General features: G+C 33.6%; 1 pseudogene; it reads right to left on the reverse strand.

Moving 5' to 3' along the window:
* Positions 1-20766: 20766 nt before the first annotated feature.
* LOC149576578 (aspartyl protease family protein 2-like) lies at positions 20767-21737 on the reverse strand (annotated as a pseudogene).
* Between the last annotated feature and the right edge of the window lie 962 nt (positions 21738-22699).

A 22699-nucleotide genomic window follows, 5' to 3' on the forward strand; every position in this document is an offset into this window, starting at 1 on the left:
CAGAAATACCCTACAAATTTAGTATCTCTGTCAGAAACTATACTCCTTGGAAGACCATGTAGTCTTACCACCTCTCTGAAAAATAAGTCTGCAATATGGACATTATCATGAGTTTTGTGGCATGGAATGAAATGTGTCATTTTGGAGAACCTATCAACCACCACAAATATTGAGTCATTACCCCTTTGTGTCCTGGGCAATCCAAGAACAAAATCCATACTTATGTCTTCCCATGGCTTTGATGGAAGCGAAAATGGCTGATATAGTCCAATATTGTGACTAAATCCCTTGGCAACTTGACAAATCTGACAACTCTGTACAAAATTCTTCACATCCTATGACATTTGAGGCCAAAAATAATGTTCTTTGAGAATGGCAATGGTCTTATCTTGACCAAAATGTCCTGCCATCCCTCCACTACGTTTCTCCTTAATCAGATTTCCCCCATAGAACTCCTTGGAATGCATAATTGATAGCCCTTGAATAACATACCATCCTGAATCAGATAGTCTAACCACTTAGTTTTGTCTAGAACAACAGGCTCTTTATAAGCTTTCCACGCTTCAGCAAAATTAGGATCCTCAGGGTATAGATTCTCGAGTTCATCAAACCCAACTACTTCAACCTACATTATTATAAGCAAAATCTATCTCCTACTTAGTGGATCTACAACCCTGTTAGATTTTCCACTTCTATGCTTCAACACAAATGTATAGCTCTGCAAGAACTCTACCCACTTCATATGCCTTTGATTCAATTTACCTTGGCTATTTAGGTACTGTAATGCCTGATGATCAGTATACAAAACAAATTCCTTTGGCAATAAATAATGCCTCCATTTCTTTAAGGCTTGAACTATTGCATAGAACTCTTGATCATAAATAGAATACTTCTTTTTTGCATCATTCAAATTTTCACTAAACTATGCAATAGGCTTACCTTCTTGGCTTAATACAACCCCAATAGCGCTGCCACTAGCATCACAATCCACTTGGAACACCTTTCTAAAATTTGGAAGCACCAACACAGGTTGTTTTGTCACCTTCTTCTTCAGTAATTCAAAACTTCTCGTAGCTGCTGCAACCCATTTGAACTCTTTTCTATCCCCTCTTATTGTGTTAGTCAGGGGTGCAAATATGCCACTAAAATTCTTAATGAACTTCTTGTAAAAACTAACCAGACCATGAAATGATCTTACCTCAGTCACAGACCTTGGAGTAGGCCATTCCAAGATGGCTTTTACCTTCTCTGGATCCATTTTGAGACCTTTAGGTGATATAACAAACCCTAAGTAGACTAATTCCCTTTTTGCAAAGATACACTTCTTCAGATTAATTAATAGTTTCTCTTCCCTTAACCTTTCAAGGACACTACGAATATGCAATAAATTTTCTTCCAAAGTCTTGCTGAAAATTAAGATATCATCCAAATAGATAATAACAAATTTTTCCAAGAACTTCTTAAGTACCTCATTCATAAGCTGCATGAAGGTGCTTGGATTGTTTGTCAATCCAAAGGGCGTGACTAACCACTCATAAAGACCCTTCTTGGTCTTGAAGGTTGTTTTCCACTCATCTCCTTCTCATATCTTTATCTGATGATAGCCACTCTTGAGATCTATCTTTGTGAAGTATTGAGCTCCACTCAGGTAGTCTATAAGATCATCCATTCTTGGCAAAGGAAACCGATACTTGATGGTTATCCTATTTATAGCTCAAGAGTTTGTACACATCCTCCACTCTCCATCCTTCTTTGGTGCTAGTACTGTAGGTACTACACATGGACTTAGGATCTCCCGAATCAAGCCCTTCCTTAATAGCTCCTGAACCTATCTATTTAGCTCCTCAGTTTCAGTAGGAGTCATCCTGTGAGTAGCCTTGTTAGGCAAACTAGCTCCTGGAATTAAATCTATCTGATGACTGATTTGCCTTACCGGTGGCAATCCATCTAGAACATTATTAGAGATGATATCTCCAAACTCACCTAGTAAATCTAAAACTTCAAGTGGTATTTCACTACTACCTTCTTTATCTTTCCTAGGGATCAAAGCATAGCACATACGCTGATGTTTCATGCCATCTAAAAACTTCCTTCCATCAACAAGACAAATCCTAGCACTGCTACATACCTTTTTGCCTTCCTTTTTCATGGGCTTTAGTTTGTGGCAAACTCCATCCTTTGTTAGAGAGTATGTGTTTGCATGGCCATCATGTACTGCATGCCTATCAAACTGCCACAGTCTACCCAACAATAGATGGCAAACATCCATTGGAATAACATCGCAGAGAACTTCATCATGGTAACTCCCAATTTTAAACTTCACTAAACATTGTTCACTTACCAGGACCTTATGATCATCTTTCAACCAAGCAATTCAATAGGGTTGGGGGTGTTTCTCCCTCTTGAGCTTCAGCTTAGAGACCGTCTCCTCTAATACCAAATTATTAGTGCTACCACCATCAATGATCACATCACAACATTTATCCTCACACTTGCACTTGGTATGAAATAAACTCCTCCTTTGTCCTGTTTCAATCTCGCCACTTAGTAGGACCCTTTCATTCACTAAAGTCTCTCCTCTTTTTGCATCCTCTGAATGTGATGATTGTGCATCCTCATCCACATGACCAACCCTAGTGTGACCCTCGACTCTCCTATCTGTCCTTCCTTGTCATTGAAGACATTCAAAGGCTCGATGTCCTTCTTCATTGCAATGGAAATAGGTACCATGAAAGCCTCCTCTTCTTTGTCCATGTCCTCTACCTCTTCCTCTCTGATTTCCAAAGTCTTGATCTCGGGAGTGGTTGAAACCCTCGTTCCTCTGGTTCCTGCTAGTACCCACATCTTCATTTTTCTTTTGGGTTTCATTTCAGCCTCCAAATGACCTACTACTACCCCTTCCTCCTTGACCATGCCCTCTTTGTCTTCCTTCAAACCTCTTATTTAGCTTCTCTTCAACTTGTAGGGAAAACTGGTATGCCTCTTTAATGCTGGTCATTCTTACCAGACTTAATTCCTCCTGGATGCTAGGTTGCAACCTACTAATATAATGAGCAACCTTCTCCTTATTTGCTTTTGCATGCCCCGCTCTAATCAAAAGTCAGTAAAACTCCTCTGTATATTCCTGAACTAATTTTTTTGCTTGCTTTAACCCATGCATCTTCTTAAACAAATCAATCTCATAATCAACAGGAATGAACTGCTTCTTCAATTTGTCCACCATACAATCCCACCTTGTGATCTTCTCCTTTCTTCTTTTATTTATTTCCAATTGAACCTCTTGGCACCAGATTTTGGCATGTCCTTTCAATTTGGCCTTTGCAAACTTAATCCTATCTAGGCCCCTGATATCCTCATACTCAAAGTATTCTTCCAGTTCATTGATCCAATCGATCAACTCATCTGGTTTCAAATTTCTTGAAAATACACCCACATCAATTGTAGGTATTTTTCCAAACTTAGTAATGGCCCTAAAAAGCCTTTCCTCTACTTGATTCAGAACTTCCCTGTCAATTTCCCCTTTTGGTCCAATTTCTTCTTCTTCATTGTCATCCACACTTTCGTCGCCTGCAACAACATTTGTTCCTCTACAAAGCTCCTCTTGCAATGCTTGTACCTGCCTTTGGAGGGCTCTAACCTCCTTAGGATTAATAGCTCTGGCCCTTCCACCACACTCTCTTTATGGAGGCATCTTCTTAACTCAAACCCACAACCACACAGTCCTAGTGCAAACTACTTCATAGTCGGCGCTTTGTCTACACACTCAAGAAAACTCGCTCTGATACCACTTGATGGGGACACAACCTAAGCACAGAATGGACACAATACGAAAGGGAAAATTTTATTAACTTTGTAAATAAGCTAATACATTTAGTACAAAGAAAATAGACTTCAAAACATGCCCTATGGGCTTACAATAGTATAATTCTAGAGATAATTTCTCCTTTCAGTACCTTCTCTCAAACTCCACTTCGAACTACCTTTTACAATGCCAAAAATGTTCTTAAATAGACCCTGGAGGGTTAAGGATTAGGAATACATTCTAGAAAGTGCTAGTTGGCATCCACCAACCAAGTAGAAGGTTCTAGAAGTTGCATTAGAAGTTGGCACAAATCTAGAAGAATCCAGAAACAGTAATCGAACTTCTTGGAGGCATAACTTTTGAACCGAAGCTCTGATTGATGAACCATTTACATTTTCGAAAAGCTCTCGAAGCACTCTATAGCCTTGTGGACAAGATTTTATTGTCCCTCATTTTTTGGCCTTCATTGAAGTCATTTAATGCCCCTAACCTAACTTTGAAGCATTCTTAGGAGGTCTCCAAAAATTAAAAAATTGCAATAACTTTCAAACCGTGGGGCCTTTAGACCTGATTCTTTTTCTGGAATACTCTAAATTACAATTACATTCATTTGGCCAATTTCTACCCTCTAAATCATCAAAATGATGGCTCAATTACATACTCCTATTTTTTTGTCATTTACATGTATCCCAAGGTGTTCAAATACTCTATCCTAGAACACTGATAGTGGAACTGTGAGAGTTGGAACCTTTATTTGACCCAAATGGGTATCTAGAAATGGAAACACATGAAATAGAAACTAAGTCTAAGTACATTTTTTTGGTTGACATAGGATTGCCCTTAGACCTTTGGATGCTCCTGCATCAAATACTTTTGTTAATCAAATGGTTAATACAAGATGAATCAATGGATGCTAAATGTTTGTTTAAAAGGGTATTCAAGATAACTTGACATTGGGTTTCATATATATGAAAGGTCAAGTTGTGGATTGATTTGAGGAATAGGCAGTATGAAAATAGATACAAAATAAGAAGGATATATGATTAAAGATAGAACTTCGAAGGAGTTGCAAAGAATATTCTAATCATGAAGGATCAAGAAGATAAACCAAAACAATGATTTGAATCTAAAAATCTAGTTGTTTCATCAATCAGGTCAATCATTTTTACTCTCTAATAATTATAGAAGTGAAGAAATATCTTAATGGAGTTGACTTACCAATCATTTTGTAAATCCTCTAACAAGGTAGCATTTCTTGATTGAAGTGTCTAAAGACCTCTAACAAGGCCATTCCTAATAGGGTGATTCAAATCCTCTAATAGAGTCACACTTAACCATGTGTTTTGTAACCTTTAACAGGGTTGGCTCTTAATAGGGCTCGCTTCATAAGAGTGAAAAATTGTAACTAGTTGCATTGGTGGTTTTTCCCAAATTGGGTTTCCATGTAAAATCCAGGTGCCTCATGTGTTCATGTTATTTTATTTATGGTTTATGGTTCTACAACTAAGTTACTAAAGTTTAATATAAATAATATCGTAAGATTCCTTTGTTAACCAAGTTATAGAGAATATTTAGTTCTAACCGAGCAGTGCAAGTATTTGGTTTAAGTTGTAAAAGTTTGTGTTGACATCTAAGGGACTTGGATTTTTTTTTTTGGTTATAATTGATTCACCCCTCCCCTCTCGGTTACTCCTCTTACATTTACAATAGACACAAGTTATTTAAAGCATTCTCCAAACACCATTTTATCTTCTTTGACATGAACCACCACTCTTATATCAACATAGCTTTACCATGTGATCTCTCTCTTTATGGTGATGAGTGGTGAATTGATATTGGCCCTTCTCTTAACATAGGCCTTGACTATGAGGATACATTGGTTGAGGGTGGTCCTATATCTTCTTTCGATCCCCCCCTTTATGGACCTCACTTTAAGTCATGATTATCTGTATTCTATGGTGTGCTTTCTTGATAGATTTGTTCCTCATGTTGATAATGTCACTATTTAGAATGAACCTCTAGATTATAATGTTGACTATTATCTTCCTCATGAAAAAAACAACATAATAATTAATGACTTTTCTTTTTAACATGACAAGCTTTATGTTTCTTCTCTAAATACATACTATCCTCTTAAGGATATTTTAGAGCATGGTGAAGACAATATAAACTCTTCTACTAATGTCACTCTTACTTAATTTGATGATCCTAGTAGATATGTAGTGTTAATTAATGAAAATAATCCCTATTCTAAGGATTCCTTAGGAAAATAGGATAATATCAATCTCCTTAATTATCTCCCTTATAGTGATGGACCTATGAATAATCAATAGCTTAATCAAGCTAATATTGTTGATATTCATCAGCTTCCTAATAAAACTCTCATTACCCTTAAATGTTGTCCTCAAATAACTCTTAAAGGGAAACATGGAGATTCTTTGACTTACCATATGGTGTCTCACACCTATCGTACAAGACATAATCGCCAACCTACTACTTCTCTCCCACCTTATCAACCCAATCTTCATCATCCACCTTATCTTCCTCAAAATATTGGAATGGAATATGATTTGGTATGTGTTTACATAATACCCCACTAATATTTTTCTTTGGTAACTTCTTCAAACATCTCCTACATATCACAAAGCCTTGAAAAATATTTAGCCACTCTTCCAACTACACCTCCTAATAAAGATACTATTAATGCCTTTTTTAAATGTATGAATATTGCCCCAATTCTACCTTAATTTTTGTTTACTCAAGATGATTTTCCTCCTAAATAAATTCAAGATTTATACAATTATTTTATTGTATTTTTCCTCATTAATAATAACCTCATTTGTAGGACCTTAATTGATAATGGGTTTGGGTTCAATATTTTTACTATGGACATGCTCAAAACAATTAAAGTTGATCTCTCAAATACCAAACTTGATAATGTTCCTACTTGTGGCTTTGATAACATTTATGTGAAAAAATTAGGTATAGTAATTTTGAATACTCCTACTCATGTGATGTCTAGACCTCTTAATTAAAAACTTCTTTTGGGTAGACCTTCGTTACATGATATGCATGCTATTCCTACAACAAAAATCCAAGTTCATCTACAACAATGCATGTACACTCTTCATATAGATACTAAACCAAATAGCTATCTAAATGTTGAGGAAAAACAAGATCAAGAATCTAATGATGACCCTCCTACAAGTGTCCTTTCATAAGATCCTTGGGGATCCTTATATGTCACACCAACCTTTATTGGAGTATATAGACTTTCTTATCTTTCATTTATGAAATATAAAAGAACTCCTCTTTCTAACAACTATGGCATTTCTTCCACTTATGATGAATATATTAAACCTACTTATGGTAACATAGTGACTAAGACAACTTCTTGTTATGGTCTCAGTTTTAATTTATTAGTAAATCATGGATTTAATAAGCATGGATCTTACAAACAAGAACAAGGAAATCGAATGCCCTTGGGAAATGGTGGGCATAAGAACTCTTATAAGACAAAAGTTTCCAACACCATTTTTAATTATAATTATGGATGTGTGCAACAAAGTGTTGAATCTAATTCTTTGTCACATCATTCCCTTTTTCATCTTACATATCTTCTTATGTTAGTAATGAAATAGTTTTGTTTAAATGCTAAAATGATTACTACACCCAAATGTAAAAAGAAACATACTTAATAACTTATAAATCTTCTATTTTTCATGTATTATTATCATTATCACTCCACTAATGATTGTCAAGCTCTACATTACAAGATTCAAGAACTCATTAATAATGAGCTTATTTATATATCTCCTAATGATGAGCTCTATTTCAGTCATTATTTCTTTAAAGAACATGTGCATCACTATTATGTTGCTCCACACCATGTAACATTGTTATCCTATTTTTTGGGGGCTCATTTTCATGAATGGCTTAACTTTTAAGACGTACAATAGGTCCTCTTTTCCTTTGTTCCTACACTTGGGGAGCTAGGGAATCATATTCATCTTTCTCACTCTCCCAAGGATTCACTTTTCCCTTGGTTTGGAGCCTCATAATATTGTGTTATTCTTCCTAAGGATTTTCTTTTTCACTTCTTCTATGGCATCTCATTGCATTCTTCCCTTCCATGTCCTCATAGGAGTTTTGAGTACTTTGTCTTAGACTAAGAGTTGCTTCTGGATGATAACTTGATGTTGAAATAGTGTTATCCTTGTTCACCACTTCCTTAAGACGTTAAAATAGGTAATTATTTTACAATCTTAAGGAGGGGGAGGGGAGGTTACATGGTTCCCTTATTTTAATATATTTTTGTTCATTTCAATCACATGTAGAGTACACTAGTATACCACAACTTGCTAGAGCCAATTATTCTTCCTCTTCTTACATGTCTTGGATTGGTTTACTATCATGCCACAATTTTTTTTAAAACATTCAACCTATCCTAGCATATATGAAAAATAATTGCATGGTATAGGAGTACCATATCATGGGGATGTCTAGCCATCAAAAGGTGTAAAGTTTGTATGATTGACTATCTGGCACACAAATCCATTGGACCATTTGATCTTACCCACTTTCTTTTGTGGGATTGAATACCAAGTACACAAACCTACTAGACTCTCCAATCCTACCCCTTTGGTGTGGTTCACAATAAGGAACACAAACCTTATTGGGTGATTTGATCTCCCTCTCTCTATCTCTCTCACACAAACACACACACACGTTAGTAACAACTCTCTTGTTATATTTTTAAAAATGACAAATACTCAAGTCTATTGGGGGCTTGATAGTTTCTTTGTCTCCTTATTCATGATAAGATCAACTCTTTCTTTTTATGTACTTTACTCTAAGCATGAGGCAGCTCATACTCCTACTAAGGTGGGGGATAAATATATCCTCTTAAAATAGAAGTATTTATCAACCTTTTATCTTCCTTCCTTTAGTGACCTTATAGACTGTGGATGGATTTGTGCTCAATCATCTCTTTCTCCTATTCAATTTCCTCTTTTCTAGTTCTATCATTGCCGTTTCTAAAACCCTTGGGACCTCCTTCTTTGGGATAACTCTAGAATAGGCTAACCCAAGTTGACCTATTCCCCAAAAGGTGACCTATTATGAAATAGGTCAACCTATTCCCCAAAATTCAACTTCATTCTCACATCCATCATCCATTATAGAAATTACAAGACATCATTATACATGTAAGGACACTCAAGCTAGAAAATTTCCTAAGGCATTCAAAGCATTCATCAAGCATTTAATATGTTTTTAAAGATTCAAGGATCCTTTATGAGAATTTCCTCTTCAAGATCTAGAATTTTGTTAGCCATCAAGGGAGGAGGTCTACATTTTGGAACTTATGTGTTGGTATCTCTAACTAGTATTATCTATTAGTGTCAAACACTTAATCATTTATACAACAGAGTCAAACGGTCATCACTACAACCAAGCTACTCTATATAGGTCAAGTCATATATGTAAGTATGTATCGATCTCTATAGGAGCCGAGTAAATTGTATGGTCATCAAATATTTTCTATACAATCCGAGCTCAATATTGACTGAATAGTTCCAAGCATACAAGTGTCAAGTTACATAGTATGTGGTGAGCATAATAAAAACTGAGCAATAACAATGTTAAGTGTCAAAAAATAGTAAAGGCTGAGCAATACAGAGTTTATATAAAATTCATGAATGTAATAGATATTGAGGTCAATCATTTTCAAGCTGACATGGAAGGAAAATTTAATATATGTAGAGGTTGTTACAAAGAGTATATGCAATAATGACAAGATCACAGATCCCTATGTTGTGTGATCAACAATTTAGATGGAGAGGCTAATTATGGAAGCATCTAGAAAACTCTTTAAATAGAAAAGATCTTAACCTAGATCATGTGACATGGAGATGAGAAGAGAAGAATATATATGCGAACAAGGAGTAATATGTGAATAGTGAAGTAAAAGATCGAGATCTTATTAGAAGTCAATAAAAGTATTATGTTATCTATTAACATAGTAAGTGACCTAATCAAAGTAGTGAAGGGGAAGAAATGTATTATTAAATGAGAAGAGAGGACCAATTAGCAAGGAGAAAACTCAAACTCAACTTATAGAGCATACCGAGAGTCAGGTGCTGAATCAATTCTAACTAACTTGAATCAAGGTAAATCTCTTAACAAATTAGTCTTAATAAATATTTGTAAATCTCCTAATAGAGTCCTTACTTCATTGTAATTGTTAAATCCTATAACAAGGTGATACCTAGCAGTCTCTTAAGCTTTTAACCAGGAAGGCCCCTCATAGGGTAGATCATATATTATGATCAAACATTGTAATTATAATAAGTTAACTTTTATTACTGCAATAGTAAAGATTTATGGGTGTCATTCCCACCCTAGTTTTACATTCACCTTGGAGGGTTTATGGGTAAAAAATATTGTGTTATGTGTTTATTTTTCATGCATGTCATAGATTAGATTTACATGTTACAATAAGTTTATTATTGCAAGTTTTACATATACAAGTTAACTGTTGGATGTGTCAAATAATTGTTGAAAAGTAAAAGCACTTAAGATTATGATTCACCTCTCCCCCCTCTCAGTATCTTGTTATCCTTCTTATACCTCCATAAATCAATAATTTGTATCATAGCATTGGTTCTCCAAAGGAAGCTTAAATAATTGGAGATTAGATCTTGAAGATGGAGGCTTTTAAACTAGACAAGGTTATTGACAATTAGGTGATTGACATCCAACTCATACTAAAAAAACTTGGGAAAGTAAGACAAGATTTGAAGGAATCCCTAAAAAGGAGAAATGAATTGGCTACCTACATAAAATAATTTTCCTATGAAGAAGTTGAGACTAAAGGACTATTTGAATCAATCAATCCAAATGATAAAGTATCATTAGATCTACTTTAAAATAATAATATTCTGAATGAAGAAATAAGAGGACTGAAAGAGAACATGGAATCCAATTAGTAAGATTATGTGAAGTGACTAAACAAAAGAAGAAAGCTAAAGAAGATAGGATTATGGTAGAAGAAGAAAAAAGGGTAATGGCTACCATACTTGAAGAAAGGATATCAGTTGTGAAAAATATTACAAACACACAACTCAACATGATGAATCAACTAATGCTTGCAAATCAGGAATTGAATCACAAGGATATGAAAATTGAAAATCTCAAATCACAAAGGGACATACTGAAAAATAAATGGAAAATTGAGAAAGAATCTATGAAGAAATTCAACAAACCAAAAGAAGCAATGAAATACTTTAAAGAACTTATGAAGTCATCTAGCAGTACTAATAGGTTAGGATGTTCATGGACTAAGCAAGAAGAATAATCTAGGAATGGAGGACTGAGGAATGTAAAGTCAAAAGACAAACCAACATGATATTCTATGGAAAAATTGTTCATACTACAAACATTTGTTGAAGCAAACATGGTATGCAAAATCCTAAACCTAAGTTTACTAGTTACTATTTTAACTATAAGAAACATAGACATCAAATACATGAGTGTAGGTCAAGAATGATGAATGCATCTAGTAAACCTAGATTTGAAGGATATTGCTATAACTGTCAAAAGTATGGACATAGAGCATATGAATGCATATCTTAGACAAAGCCTTACTAGATAATTGAAGAAAGAGTTAAGAATCTAACAATGCATGTAACAAATGTCACAAGTTTGGACATATAAGAAGGAATTGTGGGACTTGAGTACATTCAACAAATCAAACAAGAGACAAAGGAAAAGGAAAAAATAGATGTTAAGAAAATAAAGATGGAAATGAATCAAAAATGGAAAAAGGAGAAGAAGATGGAAATAGTGGAGCAAGTGGAGCTAAGGTCACCCAACCCAATGGAGAAGGTGATCATGCCATGTGAAACTAAGCTTGAAAGGTATGTATGGAATTGCATATTTAATTGATATATCATATATAAGTTCCTTATATGAAATGTGCCAAAGTTCATATTTGCATATATAAAGATGCATAAGAACATATTTATTGAGGGTTTCTAAACATCAATAAATTGTCTATGTTTATTGAGCATTTCAACATGGACCGACTACTTCAAAAGTGAAATGGTAGAAACTGAGTGATATGGAAGAGATCGAGTTGTAAAGAAAAGACCTAGTTCAAAGGCACCAATAGTGACTGAGACAACTAGTTTCCACCTACCTAAGTACACAACATTAATAAAGACCCTAAATCAATTGAAAGAATGTATATATCAAAATTTGAAGACATTATCTCATACCTTGCATACAAATTTCAAGAGCATAGAGTGATTTGGTGATTTGAGTGACTAGCAACATAATTCAAGAGCAATTTAGATGAGAAGCCTAAATGAGTAAAGATCTAAACTATGCCGAGTAATCCAAAAGAGAAAGAAAAGACTTGAAACCCTAAAAGAAAAAATGGAAACTTCATCTACCAAAGGATTGAGCCAAGAGGTTAGTAAAATTCAATTGGTGAAGAGTGACACTTAGTTCTCCACCAAAGTTTTGTGCTACTCCAGAAATTTCAATGAAAGGAGATTCAATGGGTGCACTATCCTCGATACCACCCAAATTTATTATGATCTATGATGTTAGGAGCTATTACATGTGTAAGATCAAAAAAATGGGAGACTATGAGATCAAAGAAGCATATGAGAATTTATGTAATGAAGGAATCTTGAAGGATGAATTTAAAGTTGCTGAAAGTAAAAGGTTAACTCATGCCCTAGAATTTCCAAAGAATTTTAAGTTTGAATGGATTAAAATTATTTTAAGTAGAATCTATGATATGAAGTATTGGCTACATAATGGAACCATGGAGATCATGAAGAAAATTCAAAAAGTTACATGCTATCCAGCCCTAGAACAAAGAAAAGCATGGGATGCTCGAGTCAAGAGGAAGTTGAGGAAAATATAGGTGTTGAGTGGAATGGATGAGATTTGTCCATTGCAAACATTTTTAATCCACTAATCAAATTTGTTGTGAGGTTTATAGCTCAAAATTTTTATCAATCAAGCAAATTGAATAATGTCTCATGTATGGAAGTGGATCAAGCATGGAAGATAGTGATGAAAGATCATGAATATGATATTGTTGAGCTACAAAGACTGCAACTAGCAGAGAATCTATCATCTTTAAGAAAAGAAAAGAAGTAAATGTGTAAGTTTGGATCCCTTATTGTATGTATTTTTTTTAATATCTAGAAGTATTTTCCTAGTGTTGGTGATGTTGTTTGGGAACAAAACAAACCAACGACAAGACATATAAAGAAATACATTACTCAATTAGAAGCAAATTTTGAGAATATCATGGATGCTTACTTTGAGGAATTTAAGAAAAGAATGAAGATGAGGATGAGGATGCCAGAAGAATTGCTTACAAGGGATTACAATGACATATGTTTTCTTGTAGATACAAACAACACATTTGTGCAGATAGTGAAGCCAAGGAAGGCCTAGTTACAAAGTTTTGATTATGAAATTGATAGTGATTTAGTGAGTGCAATCATTGTTGCACTATTGAAAGAGGAAATGGACATTGAGATAGAAACTTTTGGAAAATATGAAGAATATAAAGCAAGAATAACTATAAATATCAAGATAACTTCTAAAGAGAAGAAAAGGAAAAGATTGATTGAAGACCTAGAAGCTAAACTAGGCACCCTAGGCAAGGGAAAGGAACCATTATAGAGTACACAAGGTCTTGGAGAGGGTGAATAAAAAGATAGTGGTGATGAGAAAGAGAAAGAAAAAGAAGGTGACAAAGCTAAAGCCCTAGTTGTTGTCACTCCACTGAGTAAGAAGGCTAAATGAACCAAGAAGCTAGTAGTGATACCCCTCTCTCCTCCACCACCAAATAAGCCAAGAACTAAGGCAATTGCTAATGCCAAAAAGATTGCAAAGCATAAAGTAGTAGACACTACTAATCCTAGTGCCCCTAAACATAAGAGAAGGAGATTGGTTAGAGAACCACCCAAAGTGCACACAAATTCTATTGAAGAGGTATGTGAAAATCTTAGAATATCTTTAGGATTATCCAACTTTAGATTTGTAAAATATGATACACTAGATAATACTAAAAAAACCAAAATTGAGGAAGCTATGGTAGATATGCTTGCTAATCATTAGCCAACTCCTAGTAAAATTGAGAAGAAGATACCCAAAGACTTATATAAAAGAGTGGAAAGAAGATGGCAGTAGGCAAAAGTAGAAGAGAAAAAGATAAGGATTGATACCTTAGTCAAAGTCATGTCTGATCTATCCCTAGATCAACATGAAATATTTTTGATAAAGTATACGAGCAGATTTGTTCCTAAGTATAGAATGTTTTCTATTTTATAGAATAAAATAGAAGTTGTAACACATCAAGATGAATTAATTTGGAGAAGCATTTTTGGGCTATCAACTAAGGGAGAAGAGATAGAGAAAGAAATTGTAACTATGACCATCAAAGATGATCACAATTGTGGAGAAATTTTAGATGTGTTGAGTCTATAAGGCAGTATGTCACCAGTATATATCAACACCCCTAACACTCTAGAGGCTGAGCAATCAAGGATCATGGATACATAGGAAAGAATTGAGGCAAAAGATACAAGTGTAGACATCAAGACTATTTCAGCACCTCATATTGAGGAAAATAAAGAGATAAGTAGAGTTGAACTAAGTGTGACCATTATTGTCTTTAGCATCGATGCACCAACATGATCGAGTGGTGAAACTCCCTCACCAACTCTCAAAGTAGTGCTGAACAGTAACAATCCTTTTCCAAGAAGAGGAAATTCAATAAAGGATACTTCACTAGATATTGAAGTTAATCTAGATGAAATAATTGTGATGCCACAGTTAGATTTGGAAAATATCACCTTGGAACAAACAATTTTCTTACAAGAGATTTTGGTGAAAAAGAAATGACAAGAAGAGTTAAAGAGAGAGCATAAGAAAAAGAATGTACTTCATGATGTGAAAATTTTTTTTTTTTATGCTTTTGATATTCAAAATTTTGATGAAGCCTCTACAAGAAGATTTGAGAATAAAGTTGTGGATAAAGTTTCCATAACCATTATTGAGTAGAAAGTGCAATTGCAAGAGTGTGTACAGGTTATGACAGAATTTATACAAAAGGTACAAGATTTGTACAAAATTTTATTAGATGTGCCAAAATTCACAAATGATATTCAGACATAGATACAATAGATTAAAGTTGATATGAAGAGATCCAACAACATTATTTCACAGTCAGCAAGATCTAGTATTGATTATTACAATACTTTATTGAATACTCAAGGCACATTGGCTGAGCTTTAGACAACTAACAACAACATGAGATCTAAATTGATCTCTATCCAATCAATGATGATACCTCACTTGGAGGTCATGCAAAGGGAGATGCAATCAACTGAGGATCTTATTAAAGAAGATCACAATATTCTAGTGGCTAACAACTTAATTGATGTAGTTGCAAGATTACAGTTACAGAAACACATTTTGGAAGTAGGAAGAACCACATTGGATCATGCACTATCCATGATCACTTGAGTTCATACGACATTCATTGATAAATATGATCTTCTTCCACCCATTCAACCTCAGTAACCATGACATAAGTAATTAAAAAAAGTGGGAAATTGGATTTGTTAAAGGGGAAAATTAAATTGTTATCATATTCATTTTATATTATTTAGTCATTAATCATTTTTGGCATAATTCATAAGACTTAGGGGGAGAGTTCAATATCAAATTATTTTTAATGATTTAAATATGACAAAGTGTTTTTTTTCCACTAATGTCAAAGAGGGATATTGTTGGTATCTCTAACTATTAGTGTCTATTAGTGTCAAACACTTAGTAATTTACAAGGCAGAGTCAAATGGTCATCACTGTAACTGAGCTACTCTATATAGGTTGAGTCATGTACATAAATATGTACCAAGAAAGAGGGATATTGTTGGTATCTCTAACTATTATTGTCTATTAGTGTCAAACACTTAGTAATTTACAAGGCAGAGTCAGATGGTCATCACTGTGATTGAGCTACTCTATATAGGTTGAGTCATGTACATAAATATGTACCAAGCTCTATAGGAGCTAAGTAAAGTGTATGGTCACTGAGTATTTTCTATACAAGTTGAGCTCAACACTGACTGAGCAGTTTCAAGCATGCAAGTGTTGAGTTACATAGTACATGTCTAATATAATACAGATTGAGCAATAACAATGTCAAGCAATACAAAGTTTACATAAACATCAAGAATGGAACAAATTTTGAGGTAAATCATTTTTAACCTAACATGGAAGGAACATTTAATATATATAGAGGTTGTTACAGTGAGTTTTACACATTAATAAAGTGGATCATAGATCCCTATGTTATGTGATCAAGGATTTAGATGGAGAGGCTATTTATGGAAGCATCTAGAAAAATCTTTACATAAATATTTAAATAGAGAAGATCTTAACCTAGATTTTGTGGCATGGAGATGAGAAGAGAAGTCACTAGTACATTTAACCCTAAATTTTGACCTAAAATTTTGACCAACAAATTTAAATGGCTTGGTTGGTCGTCATTCTAAAGGAAACTTTTGTTTTTTTTAATAAATGCCTATGTTGGTCGCAATTGCGACCAATGATTTCTATTTTGTGTTGGTCTCAATTGCAACCAACACGACAACATAAAGACAAAAAAAAGTGGCATTTCATTGGAGCATTTCACTTGAGTAGCAAGTCAGCTGAGCATTTCACTTCACTTGAGAAACATACTAGTCAAGCATCATTCCACGAATAATTGAGGATTTCTAGCATTCTTCATCCTTGGAGCATTTGGAAACCCATCTACTGCAGCCCTAAACTAGAATTGCGGACCATGATTTGAGCATACACAAACTTTCCTGGCTTCACGTCACAATTAGTGAATAGGTGAATAGGTGAGTTCATACCTTGTTTAAACAATCATTGATTAGGGATTGATTGGGGGAAGGCATAGTTTGAGGAAGCCCTAGTTATGAGGGCCTAAATAGGAGGGTTTGTAAATTGAGATGTAAACTGAGAGTGGCATCCACGGTAAGGGATTTTATGGTGTATTAGCCCTTTATTTAAGAATTTTTCTCTGCATTTTGGTGAGTATTTTGAAACAAATATGGAGGCTTGGATGACTGATGATTCTACGTAAACTTGTTTTGTGCTTAACTTGGATAGATAGTGGCTTGAGTCTTGGTCTTTTTTATCTTAAGATTTGTGAATTTTGCCACATTTTTCTTTAATTTGGTCATATGGAGCCGTGAAACAATGTTTCCATAAGATTGATCATAGGTTACAGCTACTCACACAACTTGCACTAGAGATTTCCTTTGTGACACCATTGCTTCCTTTAGGGTAAACACTTCTTACTTCCTCTACATTTGATTTCAAGATGGTTACCTTATGCCTTAGGGGAATCCTCCCATTTGTGGATGATTCTATATACAATATCGAATGCTGGTGCATTAACTTTCTCAAATTCATTTCCTTCACCCTTAATATAAATTTGGGATTGGTGTCCTTCATTTCAATTTGTTGTGCCAAGATTTTTTTTGTCCAAATCTAGTTTTCCAAACAACGTTCATGTCTTAACTCTTATGCACCAATAAAAGTTTTAAAACTCTAAATTAACATGAATGCCAACATTTCAAACCCTTGGCATCTATGTAGTGGACTTAATCAACTATAACCTACTGGAGCAATAATATAAATTTATTTTCAATCTCATTTTCTTTAAGAAGAGGGGGAGGAGTATGTTACTAATTTAGAAATCCCTTGATGATCTCTCCATGGAGTCGACCATAATTCTAAATTACCATTAGTCAAACTTCACTAACATTGAGGCCATATCACAATTAGCTTACACATATTGTCCTTTCCACTTTCTATGATAGGAATTTTCTCATTTCAAAAAAGAAGTGTACAAGAATGAAAAACTAGATGAATATTAGAATATAACTACTACAAATATACAAGATGTCCAAATAGAGAGGCCATTAGAAAGTGATCAAAATTAGACCATTAGAAGTATGTTCAATACCAATTTTAACATGTCTTATTTTCAAAAAGTGGGTGTCCAAAATCTATTTCATTAAATCCTTCTTATACTTCCTATGGAGTACCTTTCACTTTTTATATGGAGTACCTTTCGCTTTTCATATCATATTTTAAAATATTGAGAGTACTAGGTGGCATTTGGCCTTGGCTCAATATCATCATCACAAGGTTTGTTGTTGTATTAATCTCAAATATATTCTAGAATATCCATAGCTACTTTGTCTTCTAAAATGGTTTCGAGTTGTGAAGAAGATATTGATGAATCTTTTTTCAATTTGTTCATACACTTCAAATTAGTGCAATCATAAACAAGATTTCTCAATCTTTTAGACAACCATAGTCCCTTATTAGACTAAATACACTCAAACTAGCTTCAATTCCTTTCACAAGCCCGTGAACTTGCTCCTTGTCTCAATAATCTAGAAGCAAGCATTATATCTCATAAGCATCTACTCCTAAAGAGCTTCATCCATGTCAATAAACATCAACATCAATATGCAAGATGTCCTTGTGACTTGTATATTTAGATTCAATTCCCAATTTTAGTTGCAATTTTAGGATTTGGTTAAGGTCCTGTAGTGGCTTCATAAAGATCACTTGTGACTTAGTGATGTAGGACCATCATAGTGGCTAAACAATCTTCTATCACCTAAAAAGACTTTGCTTTCATTTTTTGCTCCATTTAATTAGTTTACATGATGGGCTGGTTTTAATTTTTTGTTTCAAGTATACATTATGAGTTCTACTATGTGGTTTGAGTTGTGTTTTTGGGAGTCTAAGTAATCTACTATATTGTTATGAAGGTTATTGTCATGCCTTTGATATGGCATTAAACCTGACAGAGGAATTGTCTTAGGACACTATGATTTCACAATTTTTACTCCTAATGTCAATAGTGAACTGATATTCTTTCCTAATTAATGCAATCAGATTTCCACAATCCATGATTTATAATGCTGAGTTTTTGGAATAGATTGTGTAGAGATTTTTCATCAACGTTTCGAATCACACTACGTGATCCATCATCAGGAAGAGAGAGCAAGAGGTGTCAAATTATGTCCTCTTGCTCTCTCATTCTTTCCTAATGTCAATAGTGAACTGATAGCAGTTCATGATTACCATAACAGATCATAGGGAAACACGATTGTTGCACATATATATCATACAACAATCACCTAATGAATTGATCCTCTCCCCTTCATTTAGTAGCAATCCCCTCTAAATCGAACGGGAAATTAGTTAAACCTAACAACAATGATTTATGTTATCATTTTCACATGGAAACTATAAAGAGATGTCTCTAAATGTTTCATTTTGGGTTGATATATGAATGGCAGCAGTACTTTATCCAAGAATCTTATTTTCTCCGTGCCAATTTCAGGTACATTTGGGTACTGCATAGTTAATGGTTTGATTTGTTGCAATTTTATATAAATAATAATTTAGAATGTTAGGGTTGAGGATATCACATTGATATATATATATATATATATATATATATATATATATATATATATATATATATATATATATATATATATATATATATATATATATATATATATATATATATATATATATATATATATATATATTAAAAAAATCAGATTATAAGGAAAGGACTTTATTTGGCTATCTCAGACATTACTATGTAAATTAAGTAACTGATCCCTTCCTTATCACTCATGATGACATAACAATAATTACCATTCCTAATATTCCTTTAGAAATGTGTAATGATTTCTACAGTTTTGGTTTGATCAAACCACTTAATTTAGGGTAATCTCTTGTCTGATATAATAATTCAAATGGTGATGTATTTTGGTGTCATTCTCGATGTTTTAATATGTTCAATTGATTGCCTAAAGGGAGCCTCTACTCACTTTGCACGATCCAAGTATGGATAAATAAGAAAAAATAATATTCAATTATACCCTTCTAGATGTGAGATCAAATCTCATAATGTATCCTTTACAAGTAAGTGGTAGCAACTTTTGGAATATACCACTTGTTGCTCTTTATACAATTGTATGATTCACGTCTTTCTCTAGATGTCAATGCTTACTATATTGATTAATATCTTGTTCAATATGAATTTTTTTTGATGAAAGTTTTGAATTAATTGTATAAATAAGTTGTATCTTCAATAAATATCCCTCCCAATACTGATGTCATTAGTAATATTAAAACTACTAAAGTTTGTTGTTCTCTGCATCCCTAAATCTTTTATGGTTATTATTGCATTTTGACTAGTTTGCTGATGATTTCCCTTCTTGATCATTGTAGACATGACTGTTTCTATCATTCATATTAATATAATTGTTTGATAAAAAATAATAATAGGTTTGCTTCTATTAATAAACTAAGAAGGATAAAAGAAATCTTTATCTAGTTTCAACCTTGGAATAAAGAAAGAGTTTGTAATGTTCAACTAAGAAATACATTGAAATTTATTCGTCCCTTGAAATTTGAATAGAGGTAATATATAATTCTTTTGTTGGAATTGGTAAAATTAAGTTGAGAAAATGTGTATGTGGGGCTATTTTTCATTGAAGCAAAAGAAAACAATGCCTTCTAAAACTTGTCCACTTATTTTTAAGAACCCTGTGCTGCACTTTGTCATCATCCTTGAGTCACTATGAAGGTTTTATTTCCAATACTAGAAATTATTCTTAGTTTTCTTTTTCATCAAACTTGGCATATAGATATAATCACTTAGAAAATAAAGTGTAACAGACAAGCTTCTTGTTCGACAAATGCTATGGCTAGCAAATGTACATTAAGGAGCATAGTCAGAATCAAAGGAAAATGAATTTTTATCTATAATGATAGCACTTCAAATGACAATAATCTCAAGAATAATGTACATCCTAAGATGTGGGACAATCAATATGAGAAAAATCAAGTCTAGAAAATTCCCTATCATACATGATAAAAAAGTTCTGCTACAAAATCTTACCAAAAATAGAGAAAATTGAAAAAGAAGAGACACCCTATAATGTCAGACACTTGTCATTAACAAAATTTATGAAATAGTCTAAAGGAGGAGAATTAAATATTGTGTCACCTTTGAAAATAATTGTAAGCTTTGGTAATTAGAGTCTGGCAATACCTGAGACATTGAATCATAGATCAAATTAACTTTGTACAAGTCTTATTCTCAGATACAACAGTCATTCTAAATGATGCAAGGATTATTTGGTATGTAGGCTCTACAATATATGTCAAGGTGGTGCCAAAATCAATGATAGTTCTCCCATTTCCCTAAACATCAATACTCCAAACCTTGGGATGGATGGGAAGAACAACCCCATCAACAAAAACTTTCTTTATCCCAATGTAGTAAAAGGTCTCTATAAATATGTTCCTTAGAAAAGGAGAGCAACTCATCGATTTCTTCAATGACTACCTCAATGGTTTTTGCCCCAGTATAAATTAACTTGTGTGGGGGGAGAAATAGTGCAGTCCACCAAGTAGTAAGAAGTTTTGTTCCAACAAGTTTACCAAGTTGTGAGGTGAATAAAATAAGCCCCTTCCCCAACCCCATTACATAATATATTCCAACAAATGCTTAACCTATAAAACTAGGTCCTCAGATTTTAATCCCACAGCTAAATGCCACATTGGAGATTTTGGTACTCTCTCCTAAACTTGTATTGAGTGTTTTAGTTTCCATAAAGAAGATCCCAGTTATATCAAGGAGATTTGCATAGATATGGTAAAACATGCATGAACTATGGATCCTTGTGTAATTATATGAAGAATTTGAGAGAGGAGAAACTAGTTGATAGACTGGTGCATAGTAATGTACTAGCGTAAAACTTGATGAATGCCTTACAAAAAAGGTTGATCAAGGATTTACATGGAATTTCCCTTTACAAATAGATCACTAATGGGTAAGTATATTTATTAAATTAATAGGACTTATATTGGCTTTTGTATATATTCTATATTAAATCTTAGGCTTATATTTATTTGTACATAACTGATGGTGCATTTTATCAAATCAACTTGACTGATTACCTTTTAACTTGAAGGAGTTTATGTAGTAGGAAATGGGCCATTCACAAAATTTTAATTGAGGTTTGTGGAACTTTTCCAGAAAAGCTTCCTCTATGCTAGGTAGTAAGTATTATGCAATTAATTTTTTCCTTTGTAGTGCTTCTCCTCTACTAAACTCTGTGTTAAATTCAAGAAGTGCATGATGCTTGGTGTATATTGTAGGCCAAATGGTGATTCCTTGTTTCAAAGTATAATTTATTCAAAAGCTTGCTCTACCCAATTTATAAAAGAATTGTCTCTGCACTATTTAGGAAGTATAATTTGTAGTTGATATGAGATTTATAAGTTTATTTTCTTTCTTATATTATTGATGAATTCTTCTTAAGTATTTTATTGTCATCATAGATGCATTTTTCACATGAATTCAACTACCTTATATCATAATAAATTGAACTCCATTTTAATAGGAATTTGATAATTCAGATGACCTCCATCAACTTCTCTGAAGTGTATACATTTGCACTATCTTCGTAAGGTTTAAAATAGAAAAAGATAGAAATGGGAACTCAAAGAGCTCCAAAGCCTCCAACAACTATGAGGTAAGTATTGAAAGCTTCACTAAAATATTGAAGCACATATCGAATTTGAATGCTTTTATTATCATATTTGAGAATCTGCAAAGTAGAGTTCACATAGAGGAACAAAATATTCCCTGTTGTATATGTTTATATGTTTTTCCAACATAGGATTCACTCCACATTTAGACAAAATATTCCCTACTGTATACGACTTTCAGTTCCA

The sequence above is a fragment of the Cupressus sempervirens genome, chromosome 1 (assembly GCF_028749045.1).
Source record: "Cupressus sempervirens isolate cs-2001-9-10 chromosome 1, ASM2874904v1, whole genome shotgun sequence".
Classification (NCBI taxonomy): domain Eukaryota; kingdom Viridiplantae; phylum Streptophyta; class Pinopsida; order Cupressales; family Cupressaceae; genus Cupressus; species Cupressus sempervirens.